The following is an 18498-nucleotide window of genomic DNA, read 5'->3' as shown; positions in this document are numbered from 1 at the left end:
TTTTGTTGACCACTCCTTCGTCAAATTTGCTACCCTGGGCGATAGCCCGTTAATCCCTCCCTCTTTGTAAATACATCTTTCTGCACTATCGAAGAAGTTCGTTGTTTGTTGAAATCTGAATTTACAGGACGTTTCAATGTATGCTGTGATTTCATGTAGAAAATGTTGTACTCTTAATACTGGCATACACTGAGGAGGAGGGTTAACCCTACCCTCTGAGCCGATTTTTATTTTGCCCAGTAGAAATTAACCCTCCCTCCTCAGAAGAAAAAAGTGATGAATACACACCCTTCCGTGATGAAATTTCTGTGTATGCATTTGACTTGGAAGTTCACCTGAACTTTGCTGAAATGATAATAATTTAAAGAGATTTTTTTAATTTTTTGAGATCCAACACTTTTATAACTAAGATTTAACGTATTCTGGAGTTTTCTCAATCCTGAAAAATATAGAATCAGATGGCAAAATGTTATAAGTCACTTTCCCCAAAAAAATTGAGTTCTCATTCTGGAATCATGTACGTTAAAATTTTGGAAGGTGTCAAAATTTCATCTTTAACTTTTAGTTTATAGGAAACTCTCTGAAAACAATGGAGACAAATTGTAATGAGTCAAAAAGCCACAGTATCACATGTCGGCAGAATATTATTTACAAATTTGTCATCGTGAAATTTTAAAAAGTGACTTTTAACATTCTGCCATCTAAACACAGAGTTAAGTTTTTAACCCATAGTCATGGTATGTAAAGGTTAAATAAGGTTAGCAAGTCCAAAACTTTGTGCACAATGTATTTAAAAACTTTTTTTTTTATACTGGTTAGGGAAAAATCCCCTAATTTGACAGGTTTTTTTTCTGTGGTTCACTTTTCCTGTTGTTACTGTGTTGTGTCTTCAGGTTTTTTTTCCATTTTAGGATATCTTTAGTTCGAATGCCTCTAGAAGACCTTTCATGACATCTGCTGCCACTGAATCATTCTATAGTGCTACTTAACCATACATGCATCTTGCAGGGCCTTAACTAGGCTGGGGCACTGCTGTAGGGCCCCCAAATGGGGACCTTACAAATATCGTACATTTATTTTGCAAAAATGTTTCCCTTCTAAGGGCTCCCTCCAAGAATGTTCTGCCACGGGGCCCCGTGAAGACACGCTACAGCTCTGGCATCTTGCAAACATTCCTCTGTGGAATTTCTAACAAATTTGTACGTACGTGCTGGAAAGTGTAATCTAAATGCATTTGCTGTCATCTGCCTTCCATATTTTGAAGTTAAAATAACAAATGCCTGAAGTTATGTGTTATGTCAGTATCATATTGAAGGTCTGCCTGCTCTCTGAGGAGAGACGTTTCTCAAATGGGAGACCACCTCACATTTATGCTTGAAAGTTGGAAAACCGCAGAACACAACCTGATTCGACCACCACTGTGCCACCAACAAGGTTTGAAACTGGATCCTCTCTATGTCCACATCAATGACACAGCAGCATGGGAATCATCCTCTGCTTACACTCCATTGAGGAGACCATTTCCAGAGTTGCCAGTTTATTCTATCCAGCTAGTCTGATTTAAAGCTGATATCTTGACTTGTCATCTCTTTTGTATTCAAGCAGTGTTTCTGTGTCAAATATGATCTGATGATGTGTTTCGTGTGACTCTGCATCATGCAACAAGATTCCAGGGGTAAGTAAGGGGTAGTCTTTTTATTTTTCTCATGGTGTGTTTTCAGTGATAACCTTCCAGTGATCACACGTATGTGAGAGACATGGGTTAACAAGGAAAACTATCTCCTGCATATACATTACCACTGGAAGGTTAACCTCTTTATGATCATGGGCGTAATATTACTTCCAAATACCAGTGTAATAAATTCAAACAAGTTCTCTGTTTTCTTTCTTCTCTCTTCACCATTGCTAAGCTTTATAGTAACTATCTCCACAGAAGTTTTTTTCCTCTTCGTTTTTTCTATATTCCTGTTAATGGTTATTTTTCCATACATATAATGTAGTGGTAAGGGACAATTCTAGGTTATGGTGTCGCAGGAAATTTTTCTCTAATAGGGTTGTTAATAAATGGAATAGCTTTTCCCAGAGGTAGTAAATTCTAACACAATTGACATGTTTAAAAAAAAATAAGATTAACATGTTGGGGTAATAACATGTTAGTGTAAATCAAGAAGATATCCATACTTAGAATAAGACAACCATAAGTATTCTTATGGACATCGTATAATATTTTACCATGTATATATATATATATATATATATATATTGTTTTTAGTTTTTATAATTGCATTTTTAATTGCGAGTTGGTTGCTGTATTTCAGAAATACAGTAAAACCTCGTTAAGTCGTCACTCTGGTTAAGTCTTAGTTTTTCTTCAGGCCCTTCCAGCTTTCATAGACAACAATGTTATTAAACCCTTGTTTATTCGGTTAACTCGTTAGTATGAAAAAGTTTGAGAGAGGGGGGAACATTATTTTTATGGCTCCCATTTAGAAAAATCTTGTTAACAAGTTAACAGCATTGTCATATGCTTAAAAGTCACCATAAAAGCGTATGTATCAAAACAGAACAGTTTAAGTAACGAAAGTTACTCTGGGGAAGTTCATTTGCCAACTAAGGTCTTTTGAAACATTAAGAACTGTTTGAGCTAGACCTGATTTCTCCATAGACCCCACTAATTTAGGGCTTCAAATTTAAATGAAACATCTTTGTTGAAAAACCAAACATTATTTCCAAAGGTGAGGTCTTCTAATGTTTACCTTTCTTGCCCAGGGCTTCCCTCAAGTTAAAAGTGGGTCCTGCGTTCGAGATCACCTTGTAGTTGTATCATGAACTACTGATGAAGAAACCACTAAAATTAAATTTCATCTGTATAAAATTAATGTGCAATAGTTCTGTTGTGAAGAGAAGTTAACTAATCTAACAGTTGCTCTGATTAGTCTAAATTAAACATTACTAGTATAAATCAGTGTACCGGTATATTTTAACACAATAAGTTAAGTAATAACAGATAAAAAAAAGTAAGAAAAAAATAAATTTTTTCTTTTGCAATCCATAAATGTTATTGATATTGTAGTTTTGATTCATATTTTAATAAATGTCATAATATTCCAAAAATTTATATCCTTTTTTGATAATATGAGGACGACTTATCATGGTTTTACTGTATATGACATCCAAATTTGTTATGGGCATCTTTTTCTCAGCCACCTCATTGGACATTTTGCCTTCTCTGGTCATGTATTTGTATCTTTCTACTGTACATATTATAAGAGTGAAAGAAAACACATAGAGTGAGGGTGAAAAGAGAACTCTTAAAAAAAACTTTCTTATCCAACCTTATTTATTATACTCTTTCCTTTTATATATATATATTTCTTTTTCTAGTGTGTGGTTAAATTAGCACACTACTACCAGATTTATTATTGATTCTTCAAACAGAGATAATCCAAATTTCTTGCCAAAACCTTATACGTGAAGTGGTTAATCAAATATAGCATCTCTCGAGCCCAAAATTTGAAAGTGATATTGTATTCATTCAAAATTCTATAGAATCCTTGTAGAACGAGTTTTTTTTTTTCTTTTTTTTTGTATTACAAATACAAATACAACGCCACAACAGGCAAATTGCCCAACGAGGTGGCTGACTTAAGAACATCATGGATCCCCGAGCCCCTACCCACTACTGCTACACCACACATGCCCCCCCCCCCCCCGCGGAACCCCCCAACGAATCGGTACATTCGGGAATGTGCGTGTACGTGTAGTGCAACCTGACGTAAAGTTTGTTTCTGTGTAATGCTTGTTATGTGTAGTGCTGTCATTTGCCCCCAGTTTTACTAACTATGAGTGAAGTGTTATGGTTGAATGATTTACCGTTGTAGGACTGTTGCTCTCTGTGGCGAGACTTTTTAACGGGGAGATCGGCTCGCATTTGCGCCTTGAAGTTGGGAACCACAGGAAACCAACTTCAGCCGACCACCACTGTGGGGTTCGAACCCGGATCCTCGCATCACGAGTCCGGCACTATAACCACTCGACCACCACAGCGGCAATTAGTCTGTAAAATTCTTATGATTGTGACAGCTTGCTAACTGGCTGTGTCAAATCCCCTGTTTGTAACGTTGCAAAAACCAGAAAGAAACTGCATCTTGAAATTGAAAATTTCCAAAAAATTTTTAATTTCTGGAAGTTTTGAGTCAAAGCTAAAAGTTGAACTTGAAAAAAACATAATTTAAATAACCAGAGTCCACTTTGAAAAAAAGGTCACTGAAAAGTCTGATATATAAATAACTTTCATAATTGCCACATCTCCAGGATTTTCGAGGATGCTCCAAAATTTCTACACGGTATCCCAAGCTACAGAAAAATGTTTATATCTCCCGAATTTTGATCGTGATTTTAGTGTAGTAATTACAGGTAATTTAACATACTGCCCGATGATTTATTACTTTTTGCTTATCGCCAATAGTTTGTACAATGTCACATTTTTCCAAAGGGAAAAAAAGTGTCTACGATCTCACTTTCATTTACCAAAAATCCCTACTTTTTCTGTCAAGTCAGTCGGTATACCTCCCCATGGTGGACCTCTGTAACTTGACCTGGAGAGTTTAAGCTGGATGCTGTGTGGGGCATTCTCTTGGACATTGGTCTACGCACTCAAGGCTAAAGCACCGACTGGCAAGCTTTGGCACGATTAACCTTTATTTAGGACTATTTTTCTTGAGAAAAATCCATTCTTGGCTCCTAAGTAGTTTGGCTGATTCTACATTTTTTTTTTGTCACCCCCGCTCTACAATATTTGCCATATTCCCCAGCATCATCTGGTATGCCGTAAAAATCCAGGGATACCAGCTTTTAGAATGTTCTGGTCTGATCCATTTCTGGCATGCTGGGGAAGACGAGATTCAATAAGGATTACATCATACATGCTCAACCCATGGCCTGCAGGCCAGATGTAGCCCTCTGAGTCATCTGTTTTGGCCTGCTACCTCAGACCTAATTTTGTAAAAATAAATCATGTGTCGCGTTACCAGGTTCCAGATTGCTCAAGTGGCCCGTGGTACATTCACACTTCACTTCTGACCCACAGTACATTTTTAGATCACTCAAATCAAAGGTACTCAACTTTTTTGAAAGTGCAGGCTACTTAATTGGTTTGTAAACGTGTCATGGTCCACTAAGTCATCTGGAACTTTACTGCAGGTCAATTCAAGTGATCTGGAACAGTGCCGCACATTACTTATGTGATTTGGGAATTTGCTGTGGGCTACTTAAGTGAAGTAAGAATGTGACGTGGCCCATTCAAGTGATCTGGAACAGTGCCTGGGGCACTTAACTCATCTGGGAATGTGCCGCTTGTTCATTTTTACAAAATCAGGTTTGTGGTTGTGGGCCACAACAGATGACTCCAGCAGCCATATTTGGCCAGCAGGCCATGGGTTGAGCATGTGGTGACTTAAGTGATTCGTGGTGCTGTTCCAGATCACTTGAGTGCTTCGTGGCACAGTTGCACATTATTCAAGCAGTTCTCGGCATATCATCACTTAACCCTTTAAGTGGCAATTAGAAATCATCAACCCCCCTTTCAAAATACTATATCTTTTTTTTTAATGAAGTAGGCTTTCTCTTCTGATTTTATCAGGTGCAAACTAAGGGGTATAGGGAAAGGTTTTCCATTGAGAAATCAACTTTACAAAGTATCTGGGCTTGTCAATGCTAAAATAAGAGGCTTTTATGGAGGCAAGATATCTCATTATTGCTCCTTAAAGGGTTAAGTGATACACGGCACAGTTTCAGATCACTTGAGTGGCCCGTGATAAGTTTCAAAACCAATGAAGTGGCTCACACTCTCCAAAAAGTTGAGCACCCCTGAATTACATGATACATTCAGAGAAAACTGAAATTCTTCATTAAATGGTGAACAGATAGGCAAATCAGTACTTTTCACTGTAGCAAACATGTTTTGTGCAGGAATTTGATACAGCTTAATTCGATTATTAGCAATCAGTGAATGAACCTTTAACAAGTTACTGCTAATTTACACTGCATTTGTGTAGTACACTGTATAAAGAGTTGAATCAATGAAAGAAAGAGCAGCAGAGATTTATAAAAAAAATATATTTTTTGATATGTAAAAGTCAAGAATTTTCTTATAATGCCTTAATTTTTTCTACCTACAGGTGACGTGAGCTTAAAACACCTAGATGTTAAAGACAGTGCTTTAGATGATCTAGATCTTCCTGTTCGTGTGATATCTGGACACTTAGGTAACTCTAAAAACTTATTTTAACAATAATGTTAATATTGATGTGTGTAGTTTATTTTATGTATTCTTTTAATGAACTCTAGTGTAACCTTGATATGAAGATACGCTGCGCGCCTGGGAAAAATGTAGTTGTGGATGGATTATCGTGATATTGAGATGCAACAGTTTAACATTATAGTATAGACATTTCCAAACAAGACTTCAGAAAATATTGTTGTAGAGGGATTTTATTGTTGTAGTGAATTTTCACTGTATATAACTGTCCAGTGTCCAAAGTCTGGGTGATATGCAGTGTCCACACTTTGGGCATTGGTCAGAACATACAAAAAAGTGTGTAAATGATGAAATGAAAAGAATCAAATTGGGAGAGCTTCAAATCAGCTATTGAAATATTTTTGATTGAAAAAATTAATAAAATCTTTTTTTTAATCTTCTTTACATACAATCAGTTGGTTCTATAATACTAAAAATACATAACGGATAAATTAAGTTGAGCATATGTGAATGAATGTCAACTAGTTATTAATATACAATTATAGCAATATGCAAATGTTTTCCTTAATTATATTTTGGTATGCTCATTTGTAGGTAATTTAGTGCTCAATATACCATGGAAGAATATGTATACAGCTCCCGTGACAGCCACGGGTCACTTTTTTCACTAAAAGTCACTTTTTTAGAAACTAGTCACTTTTATTACGTATTTTCAGGCCCAGGTCACTTTTTACACTTTTTTAGCAAAAAAACCTCGGTCTCGCACGCTTTTCTGCTGTTAGTGTTTTTCTTTTCTTCAAGGAACAACTTCACCGGTTCAAGGTCGCTAATTTTCTCCCTCCCTTCATTGAACTACGATCATTAGCTCCCTTCCTGTAGAACCCCTATACATGAAGCCATCTTATCTTCCTGGGAGCATACCGTGTGACGTCAGCATAACTTGATTTCAAGGCGCTTGGAAAGAAAGCTCCTTGGTTAAAGAGTCATTTTATGGAAAAGCCGGTCGGAAAAAAATAGCGTAAAAGGCGTACTTACAACAAAGAATCCCCCCCCCTACTACCATTCTTTCTTATTTCCCCACGCGTGCTCACTCATTCTTTCATTTTCATCTTATTTTAAAATTGATCCTTTATTTTATTTGTTTTAAAAAGCTTTAGTGCTAAGGGCCGAATTCCTTTCTTGGAGCATCGAGCAAGTTACATTTGTTGTTTGTTCTATCGTTACTTTTGTTAATTTTTTTTAATATTTGAAATGACGATTTAAGAGAGCCCGTGCAGAAGCTAACTTACACGCAGCGCGAGAATACCAAAGTGCGCGTATTAAAGATGCGTACTATTATTACATATTAAGTGTATTATTAATATGCTTTGGAGAATACTCTTGTAGGTGGCCAAGGTTAAAGAAGCTCGCAAGTATTTTGAATTTACTTACAATAAAAAAAATCATCCGACTGAAAATTGCGATCTATCTAGAAATAAAATTTGTACTATTTTTCTAACTGGATTTAAATCTCAGCAAGAAACCGTAGCCCCAGGTATGATCGAAAGGAGAACTGTTTATGAAAAAATCACAGAATCCTGCAATTCAACGTTTGGTTTAACACAAGGGTTTCCAAATCAGATGAAAATTGGTCATCAGGCTGACAAAAACTCAGTTAACGTGCATGCGAGCCGTAAATAGAGGCGGATTCAACGGTGGGCACACCGAGCACGCCTCTGACCCCTATTTTACACTTTTTTCCCTAATTTAAGGGGCCTAATATTAATTTTTTTTTAATGCCTGGGGCTGTCAACACCTGACCTTTATCCGCTTCTGGCCGTAACTTAATTTAGAGCATCTTCACGATACTGATTGTTGACTTCATATCGGTGTTGTGTAAAAAATCCCCTTTTTAGACCTCGGAAGTTATTAAAACGTTTTTGTCTTGAGTTGCTGTTATGACCGCAATAGGAGAGGGCGGGGTCTGGTTCCACGTGTGTTGAACGAGGAAGGGTGCCGAGTTTACTTTTTTTCCGTTTAAAAAAATGGATACTGGCCCTGGGTGATAGTAAATTTTCGTTCGTACTTGTGGCCCGGGTTGCTACATACCGTGATCAGATCCAAAACGGGGGGGGGGGGGGTGGAGGAGATAATCTCGAACGGCATTTTTGATGGAATGGTATATTTAAGAAAAGGCAATAAATTTCTTTGCAAAATTATCGAATTTCACAGTCAAGGGGCAGTAAAATTATGTTTCCCCTCCAGAAAAAATATTGTATTACGGCCATGGTAAATCGGGTGCCCCGGGTGTGGGAGGGGGCAAATTCACTATTTTCGTTTGTTGAAAATTACGGGAGGAGTCTGAGCTAACGTGGCGACTTTTTTTCGTGCTAAAATAGGTAACCCTGACAGCAGCATCCATAAACTTTGTATCAACCGCTTTATAAACCCTGTATGTCGTTGATTCGATTTTTGTGTTCATTTTATCTTAATGTTCTGTATTTCCCGATATATTTCTATCGATTTTTGCATATTAGGTTGATTCATATTATAAATTATATATTTTTTTGTAATTTTATGTGCCCTTTGTCAGCAATCTTGTCACCAATCGCCACGATGGTGCTTACAAGGTTCATGGGAAATTTACCGGGAAAGGCCACAGAGTCTTTTTCTACGGGTGGAGGGGCCAAAATTATATTGTTTCTGGGTAAAGGAGTAAATGCTTTTTTTGCAGGTTTGTATGTTGTGTGTAAAAAAAAGAAAAATATATATTTACAAATTTTTCTCTCAAAAACCAAACAGTTTCAAAACTGGTTTATTTTCTCCCTCACCCAACGGCAATATTAATTTGGTGCCCCACCCTTCCCAGTCCAGCCATAGGTGGAAATATACTTGAAGGTCTTAGGGGTGCAGCAGATGACAATTGATATATGTCAGTAGGCTCTGCCATTGACGCTGGGGGGGAGGGTGGATTGTCCTCCCTAAACGTATAACAATTAAAATAATTTAGTTAATTTAATAATTAAAGTAATTTAGTTAATTTAATAATTTAAATACTTTATTGAATTTAATAATTTAAATACTTTATTGAATTTAATAATTTAAATACTTTATTGAATTTAATAATTTATTTAATTCAGTAATTTAAGTAATATTTTAATTTAATAATTTAAAATAATATTGTAAAAATGTAATTTTATAGTTTTTTTTAAAATCATTATAGTAAATTTCTTAAAATTTGTTGGAACATATTATACAAACCTAGGTATGTAAATGAAATTTGTACTAGTTAAAAAAAGTTTGAGTACATTTTGTATACTGTCATTCATAGCATAACATGAATGAAAAATCCACTAGAATGTAGATGGGGCAAATTCTCTCATCAAACTTTGTGTTATTTCATTTTTTTTCCTCCTTTGAATGTGAAAATTTTCCAGTTTTTGAAGTTTTTCCTGCTTAAATTGATTTTAAGATGGGTTGTGGAAAGCAACATGGGGGAAAGACATTGCTACTGTTACTTAAAACGGATGTAATGTTACTCTCTCACACATAGTTGTTGATAAATTTGATAAGTTATTCAAAACTTTTTTGGTTAGCAGAATGCGTTTGAGTTTGGTTTATTTCACACTATTATGTAAAAAAAGTAATTTCAATGAGTTCCATTGAAATACAAAGTTTACTAAAAACTAAATTCAATTTCAATTCATTCAATTTGGTAATAATCAAAATTCAATGCCCTAGTTAGCATTTAGTCTCTGTCTAAAATTATTTTGGTCACTTTTAAACATTTTGGTCACTATTTGGTCACTTTTTTAGACATTTTGGTCACTATTTTCACTAGTTTTGAGGCCATGATCCGTGCTGAGCCCTGTTATTTGCTCTTACCTTTTTATAGTGCTTATTTTAGGTATTTTCCTTGGCTTTTTGCCTGCCTATTTTGGTCATTTTTAGTGCCTAAACTTCTGGGCTCTAGTCATAAGAGATGCGATATTGCTAAAGTATAATGAGGGAAACCCTATCTCTCTCACCTCCTGTAAATAACACTGCAGGGGAAAAAAAAATAAAACTTTGTTTCAATTTTAACAACTGAAACAAAATGATTGCTCATTTATTTCAAAAGTTGTCATTTTCTCATTCATTATATAAAACAGCATTTCTCAACCTATGGTCAGTAGACAAGGTGGTCCGTGATGATTGCATATGTGATTCGCAGGTAGACTCGATAATTTAATTTTCACTGAAAGAAAAATTATTCAATCATTGCAATTGATATTGAAAAATAGACTAAAAAATTTGAGTCTGAAAGCAGATATGAGAACACAGAAATTATAAATTATTCTCTAAACATAACATATAATACAATTTGCCCTCATCTACATTTCTGAATAGTTAAGTGTATGTGTAAATAACTCTCTGCTCTATCAGAACAGTTGTGCAGGCTTGACCAGAGGTTCACTATTGTTATACCTAAAGAATAGAAGCATTAAGTAGGTGTTACACAAATGTCATTTCAGCCAAATCCCTATGACCCTTTTTCGGATGTCCTGTGGAGCAGAAGGAGGGAAAATAATTTTCTAGCTGGCCATTTTTGAAAACATTTTGTTAAAGTTGAAATGTTTTTTTTCAAACCATTTTTCAAATCTTCTGTGATCCTCGGAGGGTTAAAAACACTGAACAGGCACACATCGCTATTGACAGATCACCTATAACAAAGTTTGGCAATGCCCATCTTGATAACCACTGACTTGCTGTATATGCGTCTGAATTTTTATTCAAACCTTTGTGACTATTTTTATTATTCGTGACAATAAAAATAATCAAATAATTTTCACTTTTTTTAAAATATAGTCTGTCTGCAGATCACCTGTCCCATTTTTGTGAACCATAGGTTGAAAAATGCTGCTTCAATTGAATTCCTCTTATTAAATTTGAGTATTTATCATGTATTGGTTATAACAAATATCTGATGTAGCAAATTTTTTTCACATTTTCGGTGTAACTTCATTATGTTAGGGCTTGATAGTATTATGCAAGCATTCTGTCACGTGTTTTGTATAGTCTACTTGCAATCTTTTGACTTCATACTTAGCTGGTAACATATTATACATAGTACTGAATTTTAGTAAGGGAGGGAAAAACAATTGTCAAAATAGAAATTTGATTAATATTTTCTTTGAAATACAGTCAAATCCCGTTATAGTGCTAACCCTGCTTAGTGCCATAAATTTTCAGTGAGCAAATCTTACATATAAGAATTATAATGTAAAAATCCATTTTAGTGTTGACTATTACATACAAATCCCATTATAATGAACTCCAAGAGACCGGAGAAATCACTTCATTACAACAAAATTTCATTATAAAGGAATTTCAGGTTTTTGCATTGCTCCTACGTAAACTTATTGGGGGAATTAGAATAGTGTTTGCGAAAACAAAATTTTGTCTATAACGATATTCATTAAAACGGGATTCAACAGTATTTGGATGTATTCCAATTCGATGAATCGTATTCCAAGAATTTCTCCGCAACATTTCCTCTTGTATCACTTAGCTTTTTTTTTGAAAGGAGTTGAGGATTTATTCTTTTCATTCCACTGTTATTATCGATCAGCATACCAATACTTTAGAGAAAATGACTTGAAGAACAAATAATGTTGTTAGGGGGTCTTCGAAAGCACATTGAATGTCTGAATGTGTTTAGGAATAAAGATGGGAGAATATGCTGCCACTATTCGGTATTCAGCCTTTTTTGCCAAACATACGATTCGGCTGAATAATGCTTAGGTATTTTGCCTAATATCTGTATAACGCAAACACAACAAACTAATTTTGAAAAACCATATTAATTGGAATTTTTCGTATGGATTTTAAATTTACTGATTATATTTTATTGTGTGGTGTATATCCCTTTCTGCAAGAGAGGCTATCGCAGGGTGAATTTCTATTATAAAGAAAACATGAAACTGAAAATATAGAATCCTACTGCAATAACATGGTAGTGAGGAGGAATTAAATAAGTTCATCAAGTAAAGCATGTACCTAGACAAGAAACATATTAAGCTACTGAAAGAAGCAAAGAACATTTAAAGAGGAGAAAATAAAAAAATAAGTTGTAAATTTTATGATGCATTATTAATTGAGAGTAAATAATGGTTGACATTTTCTTGATTAGATGTAAAATTGTGACAAGTGTTGAAAAAAATGATTCTTTAAGTAATATTACATACAATACAGCAGAACGTGGTTAATTCAAACTTGATTAATTTGAATTTTTTGGATAATTCAAACTTTTACAAACTCTCCTTGAGTTTTCGGTCTAATTTAATGTTAAAATTTCTTACTTAAGTCAAAGTTGGAGAGAAAAATTATAATTTTTATATCAGCAAATTTATTGTGGAAAGATTCTAAAAGTCACAGACTTTGTTTTATTTGACCAAGTTAACAAATTTTCAAAACAGATGTTTTGAATATTCTTTTTTTTTCTATTCTTTCAATGATAATTTAATTCCTATTTTGATATTGTTTAGCTGGAGTGCATCGAGAATGTGTACCACTTGATACCAATTATGTTGTTCAACCTATGGATCAAGGTGTACCATTCAAAATCTGAATTTTTTTTATAGTCAAAGTACAAATTATGATACATTAATGAAAGTCTATTTCATTGATAGCATAAGAATGACAAGCAAAATTTGGAAAAGTTTCATAACCGATGATCATGAATTGTTTCCGTAAAGAAGGCTTTAAGCATAGTCAAGGAATTCTGCAGTGATGTTGATTCCAGAACAGTAGGTAAGATCAATTATTACATAAATAATTAAAATTTTGGTAACGGTTTCGTAACTGATGATAAAATTTTAATGATGACACTATTATCCCCTGCCATATAAATGTTGATGATTAAATATAGTAATTAAATTAATTAAATATAAATGTTATAGTGACGGACTCTCGATGCGAGGATCCGGGTTCTAACCCCACAGTGGTGGTCGGCTGAAGTTGGTTTTCTGTGGTTCCCAACTTCAAGGCGCAAATGCGAGCCGATCTCCCCGTTAAAAAGTCTCGCCACAGAGAGCAACAGTCCTACAACAATAAATCATTCAATCATAACACTTCACTCATAGTTAGAAAAAAACTTGTGGCAGATGGCAGCACTACACATAACAAGCATTACAGAGAAACAACAAAACTTCACGTCAGGTTTCACTACACGTACACGCACATTCCCGCATGTACCGATTCGTTGGGGGTTCCACGTGGGAGGGGGTGCATGTGTGGTGTAGCAGTAGTAGGTAGGGCCTCCAAAAAATGGCTCGGGGATCCATGATGTTCTTAAGTCAGCCACCTCGTTGGGCAATTTGCCTGTTGTGGCGTTGTAGTTGTATTTGTATTTGTATTTGTATAATTGCAATTTGTAACCTTTTTACAGGTCTAGGATAGATTAGTTGGATAATTCGAATTTTCGATAAATCAAACTTTTTTCCAGTAACTTTGGATTTTGAATTAACAAAGTTCAACTATATATAATCGTTAAATTTGATTGTCAGTATCATGACAATAAAAATCTTTCAATTACCAGTTTTTAATATCAATTTAAATAATAAATTGTATAATTGAAATTCAATATCATTTAAAATTACCAATAATTTCATTTTCAATTAAAAACACTAATTTTATTTATAATTTTGATGAATTTTAAGAAAATGATATTCTGCCGCCAAATATTCAGTATTGGGCTGTTTGGCCAAATCACTATTCTTCACATCCCTATTTAGGAACCAAAACAACTAACGTATTTAAAGAACCTGATTTATTGATTAGGGAAAGTGTAAATGAACGTACTGAACCGGTTTGTTCAAGGTTGCCAAAAAAAAAGCTTTTCAACATGTTTTTACTCTGGTCATTACTAGGGATATGTAAATTGCTCAAAAAAAAAAGAATTTAAAAATCATAAATTTTGCATTTATTCGCAAAAAAAAAAAGCTTCATCCTTTCAAATTGCCAATTAGCATAATTTTCCTACAGAACTCGGAAATGAAAGTCAACTGAACCCATATTTTAGGAGCTAGAATTTCATTGTCAAAACTTATTTCTAATAAACTTATGGAGTAATCGTCTTCATATTTATTGAGAAAAGCAGCAGTTATATGATATTCGCTCAGATGAATGACACCTTGTGAGAAAACCTTAGAAAATTATATTTTTAGCCAATTACCCCTGCACAATCGTACGCTCCAAACCTAGATTTTCACCTAAGGGAAAATCTGGGGCATGGACCAGCACCTTTTAGAGATAGAAGGCCTCTGCACTGTTTGCCATAAACGTCATTCAGACTACCTAGCAAGTTTGCTACATTTTGAAACACAGCATCCTGTTTAGTTTCTTTTTATTTTGGCGTAGAATCTTTCTGATTTGCTCACAAATACCGCATAGTGATTGGATGTGAGGCATAAAAATTGCCAATTCTGAGCCAGATCATTTCTTTTCCTCACAACGATGATACTCTGTATTGTTCCAATGTTAGTATATGTACTGCAGAAGCGAGTACAACGATGATACTGGCACGAGCAGGGAATTTTTCCTTGAATATATCTGAGTGAAAATGGACTACTTACTGACGTCACAAGCAGACTGCAGAGGCGTTCTATCTCTAGGAGGTGCTGCATGGACCCCCATTACCCCCAAGAAAATAAAAAATTAAAAACATTTTTATAGAAAATTAAAATTTTGGAAAAAATACTTTCTTATACCACATCTTGTTAATTTAAAATTCTTTTTGAGTGTTAGTGACCCACAATTTCTGTGGAAGAAATCCTTGTGCCCCTCTAAAAGCCGATTCTGCGTACACATCCATGATTTTCGTGATGCGAAATGGTGACTATCACATAGCAGCAGATTAGTTTTTTTTATAATTTTTGTTAGATTGAAAGAATTATATATTTATCTATTTTTGTATTTGTATATATTATATTTATGTTGATAATTTGTGTAATTATCAAGTTAGAGATAATATTTGTGTTTAATTTCAGTTTGTTTGAAGAAATAATTGGCACATCATAAATGTCTTGTGTTCCGCCCCCCTAGAGGCATGCATGTATTCTGAGGATCGACACTGCAACAGAGATCCGGCCAGTACAAGTTTGTTTGATTAAAAAGGGGTCAATTTATTTATTTTTTATTTGCTACCACCCGCGCTTTCATCACCATGCCTCACCCTACCTATTTATTTATATATTCATTTATTTTACCTGAGTTCCTCCTCTAAGGTCAATAGTTCAAATTGTTCACCTGTCTAATCAATTAAGTCAAAAAGACATTGTGTGGATCCCAGCCCACTCATGGAAGCAAGCCAGGGTAGCGCCGGGGTGCTTGCATTAGTTATCCAGAATATATATACATACAAATAAATTTTACATCCAGTATCAACGTATATAAACACATAGTGCTTCCTATCTTCTTCAAACGTACATTCAAATTTTGTGCTTTCTCAGTGGGAAACAAAGATCCACAATGTGCCACAGTTTCGTTTACCAAATTTGCCGCCAGAACATGAGGCGAAGGCGCTCCATTGGCCAACACTATTAAAGTCACAGTTTAAGTGTAGGTATATGTTCATCTTATCCAGCAGTATGCCGGAATTAGCCATATTTGATTTTTCCAGTGTTTCTTCACATGGTTTCGTCTATGCCGCTGCTCTGTTCGAACTGCATCAATTTCCTGTTGTCCAACAGAACACATAGACACAAAGTGTCCCTTAATCCAATGTAGTTTAATATTCAATCTTCCACTCAGCTCTTTGATATCTTTCACTCGTTCAATCTCTGTCTTTGTAGAGTTCAACGCCTGTAAAGAGGACATTGAATCGCTATACATGTCTATTTCCATAATATTATTTTCAATACAGTATATTGCTGCCATCTTTATTGCAGTCAACTCTGCAACATAGACCGAGCTATGGTCTGAAAGTCTATATTGTTCTGTATATGCTAGTTGTCTATCAAACCTAACAAAAGCACAACCTGTTCCCAGCAGAGTCTTTTACCCATCTGTATAGATTGTCTTATATTTATGTTCATCAGGTTTCTTGTCTCAATTCAGAGTTTTAATCAACCATGGTTCTTAAAAAGATTTTCTTTCTACTGCTTCCGAACTAAGTAGTCGGTTGGCTATCTGTATTGTCATACCATGTTTTATGCATATAGGTATAATTCTCTTGTCTTTTTGCCAACAGATATAGGGGTTCACTTCCTGCTAGGATCTGTAAACTGTGAGTAGCCACCAAGGTATAGCGTTTAGTCACAATGATTAGGGCTTTTCTTTGAAACTGATCTAGTTTCTTTTTTATGTATTGCAGGTCCCTGCACCAGATTTCTGCTCCATATAGTATCTTTTTTGAAACGACCCCTCTGTATATCTCCTTCAATATGGCTGGGTTTAGTCCCCAAGTCGCTTTCACAATTCTTCTAAGCTTCTGTGTAAAACCGAAGATCTGATTTTTTACGTCATCTAAGTGAGTAGTGAAGTTATTATTATAAGAAAAAGTGATCCTCAGATATATTTCACATTTGAAACTTGCTGAATTCTAATTCCATTAATTCTAATGGGGTGGATATCTCTCCACTGTTTCCCATGTTTAAATATCATATAGGAACATTTACTATGACTCAGTGTCAGTCCATATTTAATTGTCCAAGATTGCACGTCGCTCAAAACTTGCTCTGAGTACCGTTGAAAATAAGCGTAGTTTGTCGATGTTATTATTGATATGTCATTTGCATGTGCCTGTATTTCCGTTCTACTTTCCGGGGGTAAAATTTCTAGCAATTCGTTAATTATCAAGAGCCACAATAAAGGTCCGAAAAGAGATCCTTGGGTACTCCAAGATTGTATTCCCTTAATGTGTTTTCGTATTTATTCTTTAGGCTTCTGTTTGTCAAAAATTCCAAGATCTGGTTTGTTAAGTGTGTTGGGACCTCATGTTAGATAATTGGCACATATACATTTTTAGAAAGTGTCATCAGTATATGTAAATTAGCAATTATGTTACATTACTCATTATCCTCCAATCACTGTAAGCCCAGGGGATTCTGGGAAAATTTCCCTTTTATATAGTAGATCCATAGATCAGTAGTTGATTGTGTATTGGAGAGGTAGGAGGTTCAGTAGAATATAGTCTGGCTATTTTTATTAGCATTTATTATCTTAATCTATTATCTGGCTTATCTTGTGCACTTTATCCAAGAAATAAACATGTTATCCATCGATATTATTCTGCTGTAAGCCATTGGACGGAAATGAACTCGAGATTCTTCTGAACAGTCTCAGAAAATGTTTTACAATTTAAATGCCCGTTTTAATCCTTTACGATTTTTAAATAAATACAAATTCACAATCTTATAGGAACAAGGCGTGAATTTATGCTGTATAGACGCTGACTTCAAATGCCGGCAGATAGCTGTGAAAGTACCGTAATTTCTGGTATGTGACCGGAGGGGAGAAAATCTGCAGGGAACAGAATTTCCAAAATTTGAAAATTCTGTACATGGCTCTCATTCAGGGAAGCAACAAGAGAGATATGTCATTTTATTCTTCAACAACCCGCGTGTATATCATGCAAAGTAGTAAAACCACTTTTTCAAGGTTGCGCAATCATGATAGACGGTACAAATAGGAAAAAGTTTGGGAGGTCTTTTCCCCTCTACTTTTTTCTTGGAACTAGGAAAGAACATGTCACAGGGGATGCGTGAACCGAATTTCTATGCGTCCTTTTCCAAAATTGCAGGTATTTGACGCACTATAGCACGCCATTGGCATCTTTGTACAATCATCGTAGAAGGCGTCTTACAAAAAAAACTGAATGACTTTTTTCCAGTGAAGAGAATGCAACAAAGTCCTGGACTGAAATGCTGTGCAAATTTCTTTTGACCATATTGTGTTATCAAAGTAAAATTGAATGACACAATGTCGAAAAATGCTGTAATCAGTGGTCTGACCAGCCTGAATTTGGGTCCGTTTTCCGCACCTTTCACAAAATTCTGAGGCAAAAGATATAGACCTTTCACGAAATTCCGGGATTAAAAAATGGACCTTTCACAAAATTCAGGAGATAATAAACGGATGTATTGCTAAATTCCGGAAAACGAACCCTTTATAAAAATTATGTCGTAAAAAACGAACTTTCGAGACTGGTGTGCGGCAAAATTCTTATCAGTTATTATGACCCTAGTCGTAATAGAAAGCCATTGATCGAAATAATCTTT

At 35.1% G+C, this 18498-nt stretch overlaps 1 long non-coding RNA gene across 1 annotated transcript; it reads left to right on the top strand.

The window, feature by feature from the left end:
- The first annotated feature begins 924 nt into the window (after positions 1–924).
- LOC149072469 (uncharacterized) lies at positions 925–15444 on the top strand. Its single transcript, XR_016194478.1, has 4 exons — positions 925–1675; positions 6180–6266; positions 12910–13030; positions 15268–15444. It is a non-coding gene; the product is annotated as an uncharacterized LOC149072469 (long non-coding RNA).
- The last annotated feature ends 3054 nt before the right edge of the window (positions 15445–18498 follow it).

This window comes from Pholcus phalangioides, unplaced genomic scaffold, assembly GCF_987345545.1.
Source record: "Pholcus phalangioides strain wild (caught in Gottingen) unplaced genomic scaffold, Ppha-v1.0 ptg000017l_1, whole genome shotgun sequence".
In the NCBI taxonomy this organism is placed as follows: Eukaryota; Metazoa; Arthropoda; class Arachnida; order Araneae; family Pholcidae; genus Pholcus; species Pholcus phalangioides.
Note: the sequence above shows the minus strand (reverse complement) of the source record. Positions and strands in the feature narration are given on the sequence as shown.